We start from the raw sequence: 15303 nt of genomic DNA, 5'->3' as shown, positions 1-15303 counted from the left end.
GCTGAGCCACCCAGGTGCCCCTAGCAGATACTATCTTAACCAAGTTGTCAAAGTTAACTGCACTTTGACATGCTTGTCTAATATGAACTGCAAATGTATTCTTGATCCAAATGCATAAGCTCAGGAATAGTGAGAAAATATAAGAACAATTCAAATGGTGAAATTTGAATAGAATTATAGCCTACTTAAAATATATCAGTATCAGTTTTCTAGTATTGATTTTGCTGTATGGTTATTTAAGGTTTTAAGATGAGGGGAAACAAGACGAAAGTATATGAGAAAACTCAACTACTTTGCACTGTTTGGTAGATCTGAAGTTATCTCAAAATAAAAGTTGAAAAAGAAAACAATCAGATTCAATAACAATGTAGGCTAGGGGCGCCTGGGTGGCTCAGTCAGTTAAGCGTCTGACTCTTGATTTTGGTTCAGGTCATAATCTCATGGTTTGTGGGTTTGAACCTCATGTTTGGCTCTGCATGAACAGGGTGGAGCCTGCTTGGGATTCTCTCTTTCCTTCTCTCTCTCTCTGCTCTACCCCCACTGTGGGCTCACTCTCTCTTTTTATGTCTCAAAATAAATAAATAGACATTAAGACAGTTGGTTTGGACAAATGCCTCTAACTTCACATGGTTTTCTGCGCAATCTCTCTCCAGTCTTCAAAAGAGGGGAGAAGTGTTTCAGGCCAGTTCGTGTAGGATGTAAACTTGTGGTTATGAAGGGGGAATAGACCTGCGTGAACTACATTTTCATGGCCTCTCCAGCTGCGAGATGTATAGAAAAAATGTCATATTTTATAATATTTTTTCACAAATGAGGTGATTTTTCTCAAATATTTTGGTCAGTTACAGTATAAGCGCTTTTACTGTTTTACCTGAAAACCATGGAGAAATATGAAAATAACAAACCTAATTTGATGCTTGAGAAGTTACAAAAGGTTGAATACAAGAGAGGGGGGGAGAAACACAGCTGAGACATGGACCAGTAACCTTTTAAAGATATTGCAATACGAGAAATTAATTCTGCATTTCCTTCAGGGTTAACTGATCCAAAATTAAGGTTCAGCATACTAGGTTGTTGCTAAGCAACTAGTAAGTTTGCTGTGGTTCATAATTTTAGCCTTTTGCGATGAATTTATTGTTAAGCAGAATTCCCTGTCAGTCTAGAGAAACCAAAGTTGTTTGTTGGGGGGGAGGGTGCACACAAAATAAAACAATGAAGCTTAAAATTGAATAATTATTCTAAGCATAAGCCTGCTAGAAGGTTACATTTGCTATACATGAGTGACCACTGAAGAAATTCAATTTGCGTTGGGAATGAAAGTCATTTTAGGAAATTAATATTTAATATATTAATACATATTTTAAATTAATAGCACCTATTGGAATGAAACGGTGATGGTATCCTAATATCATTCTTTTCCAGGGACCTTGCTCCTCTTGCCTCTGTTAAGTCTTCTCTTTTTTTTTTTTTTTTTTTTTTCCCAAGGCAAGTGTTACTGATCTGCTTTCAATTATACACCACACAGTTGTTGAGCCCTGTTAATGGAATGCTTCTTCCCACTCGTGGTCTTTTCATTCTGTGAATGAAGTTCAATTAGTGTAATGGCAGGTTTGTCTCAGCTCCTTTGCGTTGCAAGTCTACAGTGATTTGCCCCAGTCCCGCGTTTCCTGTGACTCAGTGGGTGCATTTGTCTCATGTAGGAGTTTGGCATTAGTAGGGCCATCTGCCTGCTTATATAAGCACCAAACACGTTGAACTTTGTTGGCAATAAAAGTAATATTTTGGCATTAGCCTTTATCTTCGTTTTGTTTTTCAGTGTCTTCAAAACTGGAGGGGACCGTTATTTTAGACATTCCACTTGAAGAGTGTAGTAACAGCTATTGTGCTAAGTATTGCTGATATAACCCGCAATAAGACACAGTGCTAACAGAGTAGTGAATTCAACAGAAATACGAACAGATGATTACAAAACAATGTACTGAATGCTGAAAAAGCAGCCATGATGTGTGATGGCTGAGAATAGATGAGAAGGGCTACTTCATCTCTGCAAAGTGCCTGCTTGTGCTTCATCTTACAGCATACAAATCGGTGTTACAGGTAAAGTTGAGAATTAGGAAGAGCATGGGCAAGAAGGAAAACAATAGTGCTTAGATAAGAAGCAAAATAGTGTGTTCTAAGAAACTGCAAGTAATTAACATGTAACAGACTTTGGGTTTTGTTTTGACACTTAAACAGTGAGGCAGGTGTAGAAAGGAGATGGGAAGGGCAGGAAAGAGCAAGGAGGGCCTGGTAGAGCTCTTAGGCAAGGTGTAATGCCCTAGTTTTTCTGTTCTTAGTTTGCTGTCATTTGTCCTTTTAAAACGCTTTATCAAAATATTTTTTAATTATAGATGCAATCATTAACATGTGCTAATGAGAGCATCATGACGTTTGTTAACTTGCATTGATATACTTCTCATACAAACACAAATAAAGCCTGAGATACCTAGGCTTTCATTCAAAATTTTTCAGAATTGTTTTTGACATCAAAATGCTACATTGATAATAAATAGAATCTTTTGGAGTCTTGAATTCAACAAACACTTGAAGAAATTTATAATCCCCTCAGCCAACCTCATGCTCTTCCCCAGTCAGATCGCAGAAACGACGCAAATTACTTCTCAAGCAAGAAAGCTGGGAGTTACTTCTGATTACTCCTCCTCTGCCAAGTGTGTGTGTCGTCAATCAGCAAGACTCACCGATTCTAATTCCTGAAACATCATAAATCTGGCCACTTCTTCCATCTTTACTTCTACCAGGCTAGTTCATCTCTCTTCTGAAGTCTGACGAGTATCACTAACTGCATGCTCTTTCTCCCTCTGGCACCTTCGAAATCCATTTTCCACATTGCAGTCATGAATATCACTGTAACACACAAATCTGATAATGATATCATCCTCTGTTAAAAATACTACAATGGTTTCAAGTTGATTCTAGGATAATTTTTTCTTGGAGAATAGTCTGAATCTTACCTTAAGTTCCAGGTTCATCTCTTTCAAATCTCTGCACTGCAACTACTTTGGTCCCTCCTACCGGCCTTCTAAAGACACATTTCAGGGCTTAGCTGTCTCTGCTTGGAATGCTCATCTTTTGCCTTCAGCCTATTCTCTCTTTTAGATCTCAGCATACATGTGTCTTGAGTTTGTCAATCTCCTTGACTCAAGTCAGAACCTCTCTCATGGATATTCAAAGATGCCATGCACTTTGGCATAGCTTTGTGTCACAGTGGCGAATTGGGGTTCATTTATGTTAATATTTGATACAAATGTGCCTTCCCAAGTGGATTGTATGCTCCATTGAAGCAGATATCATGTCTTCTTTTGGCTTATTAGTGTATATTATAATTTACTACTACTACGACTTTGATCATTTCCATATTTTTGTGTAATTTTGTTACTTTGGATTTAGGTCACAATTTTTAAACAGCTTTGCTGCGATTTAATTTACATAGCATAAAAGTCATAATTTTTTAATGTTTATTTTTTTTAATCTTATTTTTTATTTGAGAGAGAGAGAGAGAGAGAGCGCAGGGGAGAGACAGAGAGAGAAGGGACAGAATCCCAATCAGCCTCCACACTGTCAGCTCAGAGCCCAATGCAGGCTTAGAACTCATGAACCATGAGATCATGAATTAAGCCAAAATAAAGAGTCAGATGCTTAACCGACTGAGCCACCTAGGTGTCCCAGTCACCTACTTTTTTTTTAATTTGAGTGTACAATTCAGAGAGTTTTGATATACTTATGGAGTTATGTAACTATCACTACAATCTAATTTTAGAACATCTTTATTACCTCAAAAAGAAGCTTCCACCGAACTCTTTTACAGTCCCTCTCCATTCTGATCACCAGCCCTAGGCAACCACTAATTCACTGTCTGCCTCTGTACGTTTTCCTCTTCTGGTTATTTCATGTAAATGAAGCCATTCAATACATAGTCTTCTTTAATCAAACTTTTTTCACCTAGCATAGTATTTTCAAGTTTCATCTAAGGTGTCACATATACAGCACTTCCGTATTTTTATTGCTGATTAATATTTCATTACGTGAATATACTACATTTATCTTGTCTTTGATAGATATTTGGGTTCTCTGTACCTTTTGGACACAGAGAATAATGTTGCTATGAGTATCCAACATAACAGGCTACATAACTTGAATGAATGAATGATTGAATGATGAAATCTATATGATAGTTTCCTCCTGTAAATATGAGAATATCATAATATGGTCACTCTTTATCTGTGAGGGATAGGTTCCAAGACCCCCAGTGGATGCCCAAAACTGCAAATGGTACCAAACCCTATATTTAATGTATTTTTCCTATACATACATGCTTATGACAAAGTTTGCTTTATAAATAAAGCACAGTAAGAGATTAACAACAAGTACTGATAAAATAGAACAATTATAACAATATGCTGTAATAAGAGTTATGTGAATGTGGTCTTTCTCTGCCTCAAAATCTCATTGTACTGCACCCCCCCCCCCTTCTTACAATGATGTGAGATGATAAAATGCCTATGGGATGAGATGAAGGGAGGTGAACGACGTGGGTGTTGTGACATAAAGTTAGGCTAGTGTTGAGCTTCTGAGGTGGTGTCAGAAGGGAGAGCATCTGCTTCAGAATAGCAGTTGACGCAGGTAACCAGAGCTGCAGAAAGTGAAACTTTGGGTAAGGATGGGGACTACTCCACATGGTTTCCAAGGTCACTTACAATCTAAAATATGATATGATAATATTCCTAAAGGGATGGAGAAGGCAATGTGCCTAAAAGAAGTAAAACAAATAGAATTCTATGGATGTTGGGATCTAACCAACAGACCAAGACTAATCAACCCTCAGAAGAAAAAAAATCGGGGCGCCTGGGTGGCGCAGTCGGTTAAGCGGCCGACTTCAGCCAGGTCACGATCTCGCGGTCTGTGAGTTCGAGCCCCGCGTCGGGCTCCGGGCTGATGGCTCGGAGCCTGGAGCCTGTTTCCGATTCTGTGTCTCCCTCTCTCTCTGCCCCTCCCCCGTTCATGCTCTGTCTCTCTCTGTCCCAAAAATAAATAAACGTTGAAAAAAAAAAAAAATACTCTCCATGTAAGGATGTTGTTTAAAAAAAAAAAAAAAAGAAGAAAAAAAAATCTACCAGGCATCTTTAGAACTCCTTTTCCCTAAAATGTTTAACACCAATCCAAAGAGTAAACATGGCACAGCACCGAGCGAAATAATTCTGATATGAAACTATTCCTGATACTTGTAAGACAAATTTACTATTATTTTGGTACTTAACAAATATATAAGAGTAGGAAAAAATATATACTCCTCTTGTTTTCTCACATGTTATTTATTTGCTTTCTGGATTGTTTTGAACCCTGAGAAGAGGAAACTGATTTTAAAAATCAAAGAGGGGATAAAATATACAGCATTTTCCCAGATCTATGGTATTAATGAAGGCTTCACTGATCTATTGAAGTGGATGCAATAATGGAATCAAATGTATCCAATTTAATATCATATTTCATAAGTACTATCTTGACACAGTATTGAAGTTATGGCTACAAACTCAATTCCCCTTTTCAGGTTACTTGCTAAAACCTCATTCTAGCTACTTCCCTTTTCAGGTTCCCAGGCCATTAGGTTTTCATCCTACCAGCCACCCCCACCACCCATTTCCCACACTCCCAGGCCAGGTCCCAGACAACTAGGGACAGCTTTCATGTCCTGGAGTCCATGAATTTGTTCAAATTAGCTGATCTTCAAAGGAGCTTGAAAAACCTAGTTAATCCCAACATACATGTCATATGTAAGCTGCTTTATGTTGCCTCCAGGTTGCTGGTACCCTTCCCCAGGTGCAGTCTTCTGTGTGACCCTGTGGGATAACCTTCTTTGGTTTTGAGCTGCAAGTAACACAGCGTTCTGCCTTTCATATACCCAGTGTCAGTGTGCTGTGTCCTACTAATCAAAGGACATTTAAATCTTGTTAGTGAGGTGAGCAGGATGGCATGGCCTGACTATCGACTCTTTCAGAACTTCTTGGAGGGATTGCTCTTGACTTCCTAATTGGTTCTCGATCACTTGCAAAAGCAGCAGTGGGATGGAACTATAGCCTGTTAGTGAGTTTGCTCTTTAGCTGGTGCCGTCTGCTGACGGTTGCCACTCTCTTCCTACTCACATTTCTTGGCATCTGAATATTCAAAATGAACAGAGCTAATTGGTTAAACTCCAGGGACTAGGTACCATCCAGATGACATCCCATCTTAGGGCAACTGGAGTGACAGGCCACTAAGCTGCACTCTCCACTCTCCAGGTTGGAGGTACACAAGTGTTGCTACGTTTGACAGAGCCCTGTCTCAGGGTGCCACACTTCTTTAATGTTAGTGTACATTATCATTTGGAAAGTCATATGTGGTTTGTCTGTGTGTTTCAGACACCCCCTTATGGAGGAACATGCTGATGGGGCTTCTCCACAATAGAGAATTAACTTTAAACCCCTGGAGCCCTAAACTGCCTCGGCAATTGCCTCCCTACTAAGTATGAATCCCGATCCCTCAGAGATGAAATGGGAGGTGTCCTAGGGGGTGGGCCACTGGGACCCGTGAGGTTTTCTCCTCGCTACCCAAAAGTCAGAAAATGGGCTATAGACTAGAAACTAGAACCTGAACTGGGGTGTTGAAAGTTTATTAGATTAAGAGTACCTCAGTCTTTCCCATCCTCACAGGGCCTGTTTCTCTTGCCCTCCAAAAGACTACATGCCAAATAAAATCCAAACCCATCACACTTTGGATATTTCCACAGAACTCCAACATATACATACATTGAACTGAACTAGACTTACGTGCATTAACTATCTGTTGGATTTGCCCTCAGCCTGTTCCCACACATCCTATACCACACATTTATCTGGCTGATATCTGTCGTGGAGGTAAAAGATACTGGGGAATTAAAACCTCTTCCCAACTACCGCCTCTCCCTATCTGGGATGCCTCCTTATGGTCAGTGGCTGGTGCATTCAGACTTCCTCATTCCACAGCACATAGTTACTAATGGAGGACTCCATACCCTCACCATGTGCCCAACAAAAACCAGTCTTCCTCCAGTAATTTCCGTTTTCCTAAAGTGAGGTACAACTTTCCAATCTAAAGATAATACGATGGGCATGTATTATAGCCCAACAAATAAGGGTGCTCATCCCTTCTATTTTGCCCTTCCACTACTCCCAAACCATAAACCAGACCGATGCACTGTGGCCTCTCTTGGTGCTCCCATTTATATAAATGTTAATCATTCTTTCTGCACTGTGAACAAAGGTCATTGACATATTGTGTTTGTACCTATACTGGGACTTGTTATACTTTGATATCATAGGGACTGCTACAGGGACTGCTGCTCTTACCCAATAATCAAAGATCACTGATGCTAATCTATAAACGTCCAACTCTAGCATTTACTATTTCTAAAGTAATATTTAGAAATATATAATAATAAACAAATATTATCCTACTTAATCAAGGCTAGAGAAACTGACAAAAATGGTTTTGGACAATAGATTAGCACTTGATTATCTATTAGTTAAGCAAGGAGGTTTTTGCAATGTCATCATAGCAAATATAACCTACACGTTTAACACCTTACATAATTCAATCCAAATAAGACTGGAGGTCCCTGCCATTACTGATTTATTCTCCTGGTTAACACTAAACAAAATGTAACCTGCTATAGGCTGACCATCACTGACTCCTCATGTTTCTACCTCATTTCTTTTTTTCTACTGTCACCATAAAATGTTTCCTCTGCTGTTTAGGGAAACTCATGCCTTATTCTCTGAAAGTCTCCTTTACTATTCAGGTCACTCAAATACCCCAAATAATTGAGCTCAACACTGATGTCAGGACATCAAGAAGTCAATTTGAATATAATATTTCAGAAGTACTTTCTTGATCCAGTTTTAAAGTCATGGCTAGAAACTCTCAAATCCCCTTTGCAAGCAGTGTGCTAAGCCCTTGCCACAGTCACTTCCATTATCAGGCTCCATTCTTCAACCTCATTTTTTGGGCTCCCATTCTCCAAGGCCAGGTACCAGAAAGGTAGAGACAACCTCATTGCCCTGGAGCCCAGGAAATTATTCAAATTAGCAAATCCAGACGCTATTTGTGAAATTTAGCTAAACCCATCCTGCTTGCCCTACTGAAGGCCCCATCTTCCTGTCACGGTATTGTGTGGAAACTTTCTCTCATTTGGAACTCTAAATAGTGGCAAAGAGTTCTGCCTTATTCAGTGTCAGGGTGTTTTGTCCTGCTGGCAAAAGAATCTTTAAGTCTTAGAAAACACTTATTCCATGAGGATTTTCTTACTCTTATGAGAATATGAAAGCAATATTTTATCCCATCTATGAATCCACACCATTGTAGATATCCTCTGTGTTTTAACAAGAAGCTCTTACACGACACCTGTGCATAGAACATGATAGGTCTTTAATGCATAGGAGTTTCTTCCTTACATTAAAGTCTTCTACTATGAACGATTATTAGAACTAGGCATTTGTTTCTACGAAAGAGAAGAGAATACGAAAGAATAAATGAGCAGTGGGATACATAATTTGACTTTAAAGTTATAGTTTAGTGGTAAGAATTCCTTATTCTACATCCTATGAGAAATTTAATTACATGACAGCCCAAATCTACAAATGCAAAAAGGCGTGTGTCAAATACAGAAAGTGAAAGTAATAGAATCTTTTATTTTCTCTGTAGTGTTTACCTTAATAATCTGTTCTTCCTGTTTGCCATGGTGTTCAAATATTTCATCCGTGGGATAATATATTAATAGAAAAAACTAAGAGTGTTTTTTTTCTTTTTGAAATTTCTGATGAACTTATTTTACTGCATTTAGTAAAACTATCCATAATAACTTTACCTCCCAAACTTTTCCATAAACACAACTAAGTTTGCCTAGAACGGAATGTATTCATTAAATAGTGTTTCTTAATTCCTACAGCACTTCAAACTACTTAGAATTTTTTTTTTTTTCTCAATAATTGAGACCTGGCTTTACCCTTCAAAATTCTGATTTAATTGAGGTGGGACGTTGACACTGGAATGTATTCAGTCTCCTCTTGTAGCCCTTCCTGCCATACGTGCTTTTAACATGCATCCAGGGAGATTCACTTTATTAAAGGTGCAGTTAAAAGACTTGGCTTTGAAATTATATAGAAAATAGCCTCAGTTTCAGATGTAACTTCTACTCTATTTACTATTTTTTTTTTCCTGGACTGAGTCACTAATACTGAATTATGTTAATAATAAAGAGTTAATAGGGCTGATATACATTAAAAATAAAATCTTCCAGTTTGTTAAATCTGATGTAGCTATCACAAAGAATACAATAGAGCTGTTACATACAATCAATATAATCTATCCTGTGTTCCAATGATTATGTTCAGCTTTTTATATCTGAGAAAAAAAGAACCCTAAAACAAAAACATTTTGTCTCTTCTTAATCTTTAATGGTCTCTTCTCTCTTCTTTCTGTTAAAGCAATGTATATTTAAGGAAAAATTGGGATCTGCAATATGCTTTGGGCAGGATATAAAGCTAAATAGCTCCAGTGACCAAAATGTAAGAAGACCATGCCATTCTGTTTTTATTCAAAGTGTGAAAATCATCAGTGTGTTACTAGTACACTGTGAACTATAGACAAGTTTCTTGCATTTGTTTATTATTAAATCTTAATAGACAGTAATTTTGATGATGAGTTAAAGAAGCTACAGCTTGATGAAGGAAATGTAACTGCTTGTGTTTGAAATCTGGTGAGTCTGTGGTATTTGCCCACTCATGACTGCAAATATGGAACAGTTATGATATTCATTTATGCAGATCTTAACCCAGTTATCACATTATTCTTCAAAGACTCCCAGTAAAAAAAATCTGTCAGCAATATTAAATAAACTTCTAAAAATAATTTATAAGAGAAGAACTTTATGTCTTTTGGGCATTAACTAGAAAATGTTGCATTAGTGTTTCAGATTTGCAGTTACATTTTAATAATATCAGAATCACATGGATGCCCAGTGCCCTCTTCATTCATATATTGCTTATTTTCAACAATGAGAGTCTTATGATGCTTAAACAAATGATCAAGTTAATAAAATAATTGATCATTTTCAGAAAACATGTTCAAATATTTATTTACGTACATTGTTTTATTTAATGATGGTTCTTTTGGTAAACTTAGAGTTGACAGTATTTCAATGTGTTGCTTAGACTGAATATTTTGAATTTACTAATAAATATTTGTTTACCAAACAAGAAGTTAAAGTTATCTGATGGAAGAAGAGGTTTATCTCACTACTATTTAAAGCAAAAACATTATATATGTATATGCAGCATAATAAATAATTTCAGAATTATTAACAAATGAGTTATAATGGACACATTTGCTTGAGACTGTGTTCTCTAGAATATGTTAAATAAGAGAGGAAAAACTCAAGTGTAGTCTTTTACTCAATGGATCTTTCCAACTAAAAAATTTTTCAATGTGCATGAAGAAAATGTTAACTGCATTGTTTTGAGTGATAATATTACTATTATGAAAGTAAGAAGGTACAACATTATTTAAAATCATATGATAATTTTTCAATCAACATAAGATTTTTTTAACACTGGCTTTTTAAAAATACGGCACTTTGCTTTGACATGCTCTGAATCATAGTCTTTGGTTGAAATTGGAGACACAATTTGCACATGTATTTAACATTATGATATTTTGAGATCAGCAAGCCACTATTCATAGAGGTATCAAATTTCTAATTTCTAAAATAAAGTTCACTTTGCCTTGTAAGTTTATGAATAATACCTTTAAGTGGAATGGATATCATTCGCCGAGTATACAGGCTAAATAATAATAAGTGAAAGCCTCGTGAAGGTGTCCTGACATAAAAACCTATACTTTAGGGGCGCCTGGGTCGCTCAGTCGGTTAAGCTCCGACTTCGGCTCAGGTCATGATCTTGCGGTCCTTGAGTTCGAGACCCGCCTCAGGCTCTGTGCTGACCGCTCCGAGCCTGGAGCCTGCTTCCGATTCTGTGTCTCCCTCTCTCTGTGACCCTCTCCCGTTCATGCTCTGTTTCTCTCTGTCTCAAAAATAAATAAACGTTAAAAAAAAATTTTAAAAACCCTATATTTTAAAATGAAAAGTAGGGATAAAATTTTAATATATTGATGGGGGACTTGCTGCCCCAAAGGCTTTATGTAGCCACTAAAATAGAACACACCACTGAACATAGTAATAATGCTTAGCATTTATTAGTATCACATATATGATTGGAAATGAGGAATGGCTTTCATATATTTCTTTCAAGCAAAAATACGAATTAGCTATTTTAGCTACAAGGAAACTGTGACTCAGAAATTTGGCAAATATTCCAAGATTAGAGAAAGGACATTTTTGGCCTGACAATCAAAATATGATTCTGTCCAAAGTCTGTGCTGTATCCACTGAAGTTTAAATAAATAAATAAATAAATAAATAAATAAATAAATAAATAAATAAGGTATCTTGTGTTGTTAAACATAAACTGATATTGCAACATTGGATGAAACTATATGAAGCTTAAAATTTTATTGTCTACTTCAGGGAAAAGAACAAACATTTAGTTGTATGTTAGAGGAAGCATATGTCTTTATCAAAGGTAGATGTTTTCTAATATTAATTTCAAGAAGCATTAGAAATGTGTATTTTGCACAGACTTACTTATGTGAATTCTGGTGTATTAAAAACCACAAGATAAAGCTCTATGTCAAGAACTTACTATTAATATATTTCTGTGTATTGGCATTTTATATAGGAGGGAATCTTTGACTTAAATCAGTAGTAAAAACAAAACAAAATTTTAAAAATTAATTAAAAATAAAAAAAAACATTTAAAATGTTTTACATCCTACCAGAACCTTTTATTTTGACAAATTTCCCTCATTTTAATGCATGCATCCACATGATAAAAGGTATTGCAAAGCCCTTGAAAATAGACCATCTGTTTTTTTCGCAGTAGAAACAAGAGTTTGAAGTTAGAAAGTAACTAGCTGAAATCTGTGAGTCATAAAAGACCTTCCCTTCTTGCAAAGAAGAACCTTCTCCTTTACATACAGTTCTTGCCCACTAATGGGCTCCCAAACCTGATACGTGGGATTCTGTTTCTTATGATGCCAAGAGAATAGATATCTGATAGTAAAACATTTAGTGAGAATCTACATAATTAAACCATTTTAGAGAAAGCTGGAAAACTTTATTCCCTACACACTCTGTAGGGAGTAGTAACTCTGTTTAATCACTTACTTATATTAACATGGTGAGGAGGATGTGTGTGTGTGTATGTGTGTGTGTGTGTGTGTGAGAGAGAGAGAGAGAGAGAGAGAGAGAGAGAGAGAGAGAGAAAGGACAATGTGTGCACTGTTTTGGAGAAAAGATACAGTGCTACAGTGCATTGGTTTATCAGATAATGTTGATTTTTCCTGATTCAGTGACCTAGAAAGCAAGCTAAAACACTTCTGTGGCCACACTTCTACTTGTCTTTATTCTGATACACAGCTCTTGTATATACAAAGCAAGAATTAATAGTATAAAAATGCCCCAAGTAAAAATGCCCTAATCTGTGTTCAGCACTCCTTTGGTGTCTCTAGGTCTTTAGGACCCTTCTCTGAAGTTTCCTGTTTTGGTATCTTACATGCTTCTGCAACCACATGTAGAACCATTATTTTCTATGAACAGTTCTCCAAATACCATGATGGTCCTTTTCTTCAACTAATCAGAGTCTGCATACGAGTGGAATCTTAAGAATTACGAGATTCAAACTTCCAGTTATGAAATAAATAAGTCATGAGGATGTAATGTACAACATAGGGAATACAGTCAATAGTAAGAATTTTGTATGGTGATATTTCATAATTAGATTTATCATAGTGATCATTTTGTAATGTATAAAAATATTGAATCACTATGATGAACATCTGAAATTAATAGGATAATATGACAATTATATTTTAATAAAAATCTACATTACATACTATATATGCCAATTATACTTCAATAAAAAATCTATATTATACAAGATCATCTAATTTAATTTATATATCAAATAGACACGTACATACCTCTGTGATCTGAGTGCCATTTTGTAACAAGTGCGTCTCTTTCCAGTGCAATAAAAGACTGAGAAGGCAAGGTTAGCCCCAGTCCTATTCACTTCCTTTACCAGACATACACAGAAATAAAAAGATGGCCCCATCAAACCCCATTTGAACAGGCACTTCAGGCCTCTTGGTAAACACAATAATGGTATGTATTAGTAAAAAAAGATAACTGAAGTAATAGAGAAGTCTTATCAGCTGGATATACCTAGTAAATAAGCTTCAAATTTATGGATCCATGACCACAGCTCACTAGAAAATGGCATATAAGCTATGTAATAAATAGGGCACAAAAGAGATGTTCCACTTTTGGTATGAAATATATATATATATATATATATATATATATATATATATATATATGTTTATATATATATATAAACATATATATAATTTATTTATATATAATTTATATGTGTGCATATAGTTTATTAGATATATTTGTATTATTTTCTCTTTTCTCTCATTCTGGGAATAAAAGATTAAAAAAAAACCCTTTCTGTTAGGAGGCAGGTGAAAGGAGAAAAAAAAATCTATGAACATATATAAGCATAATCTATATATTTTATAAAGAATCGACTCATGTGCTTGTGAAGGCTGGGAAGTCCCAAGATCTGCAGTTGGTAGAGATCAGAACTGATGGTGTAGTTCCACTCCAAAGACCTGAGAACCAAGAAAAACAATGGTATAGTATGCTGTTCAACTCAGGAACAAAAATAAAAATAAAAAAAAACAATGTCCCAGCGCAAAGCTGATCAAACCAGAAGAGTTCTTATTGGTGGGAGCATCAGATTTTGTTCTATTCAGGCCTTTAACAGACTAGATGAGGCCTACCAACCTTAGGGAGGGCAATCTACTTAGTGTATGCATTCAGATATTAATCTCATCCGTCAACACCCTCACAGACACACCCAGAGCAATATTTGACCAAATGTGTGGGCACCCCTCAGTGGCCCAGTCAAGCTGTCACATAAAACTAACCATCACAAAACCCTTCCTTCACTCTACACGTTGCTTACAACCTCATAGGTAAAGTTTGAAACAGAGCACATCTAATTGTAGGAAGAAAGGAACACGGAGCTTTGTAGATGATCTCAGATGCCTCCATCCTTTGCCTGGGCCTTGTCATTACTGGCATCCTTTGCATTTTTATTAATAGAATTTGGGACTGGTGAAGATCTCTGCCTCTTCTGAGTCTGATTTGACAGTCTGACACTTTGCAGTATTTCAAAGAATTAAAAAATATTTTAAAAACTTTATTCAACTGCCACGAATAAAACTACTCAGTCTGTCTATATTTTAATAAAATACATTTTTAAAGAAACATAGCAGAAAATTCATAATAGAAAAAAAAACTAATATGTCATGCTGAACTCCTCACTGCTGTAATTGGGCAGGTAAGTTTTTAAAGCCATTTCTGTATACCTGTTTTGATCCCAAGTGCTTTTAAGTTTCTTCATTATATTGCAGTGGTGGGCATCGGCTAACAGAGCACCTCTTATACTTAAAAACATTTCTTGTGGCCAAGGGAGAATGACACTAATTCTCATTCCTTAGATATTTCTCACACCCTTTCTTTTCTCTGTGAACTCCTCTGTCCTAAGCTTTTAGTATTTTTTCTCTTTTTATTTTCTTACTGAGAGAGAAAAAGTATTTTTTTTTCTTTTGTTCCCAGAATGAAAGACAAGAGAAAATAGAGTGTATTTAAATTCATCCATCAAGAGACTAGGAAATCCTATGTGATGGCAGATTAGTATCAGCAGTGTCAAAGAAAAGAAAAAAAAAAAATGTAGGTCTAGTGTTCTTGGAAGTACTGAAGGAATAAATGAATCCTGAAGATATTCAAGATTTGATTCCAACACTTTTTGCCTTGGATTTAAATAATTTGCAACAACAGTTGGACCTCCCAAAGACATCTGGTAACTTTGCCTACCTTAGAAATTTATTTTCAAGACACCTACTTATACTCTAGGGATTTATCTACTCAGATTCCCATACAATCCCATAATTGTTGGTCCTTCTCTACTCTGGCAGCTATTACACTGACAGGCTTGGGTGACCAGAGTAGAGACCAGATGGCAGGAAAGGACAGAGAGTACAGAA

Source organism: Puma concolor, chromosome B1, assembly GCF_028749965.1.
Source record: "Puma concolor isolate L17-30 chromosome B1, mPumCon1.1.hap2, whole genome shotgun sequence".
Taxonomy (NCBI): Eukaryota; Metazoa; Chordata; class Mammalia; order Carnivora; family Felidae; genus Puma; species Puma concolor.
This window is presented reverse-complemented; position numbering follows the sequence as displayed.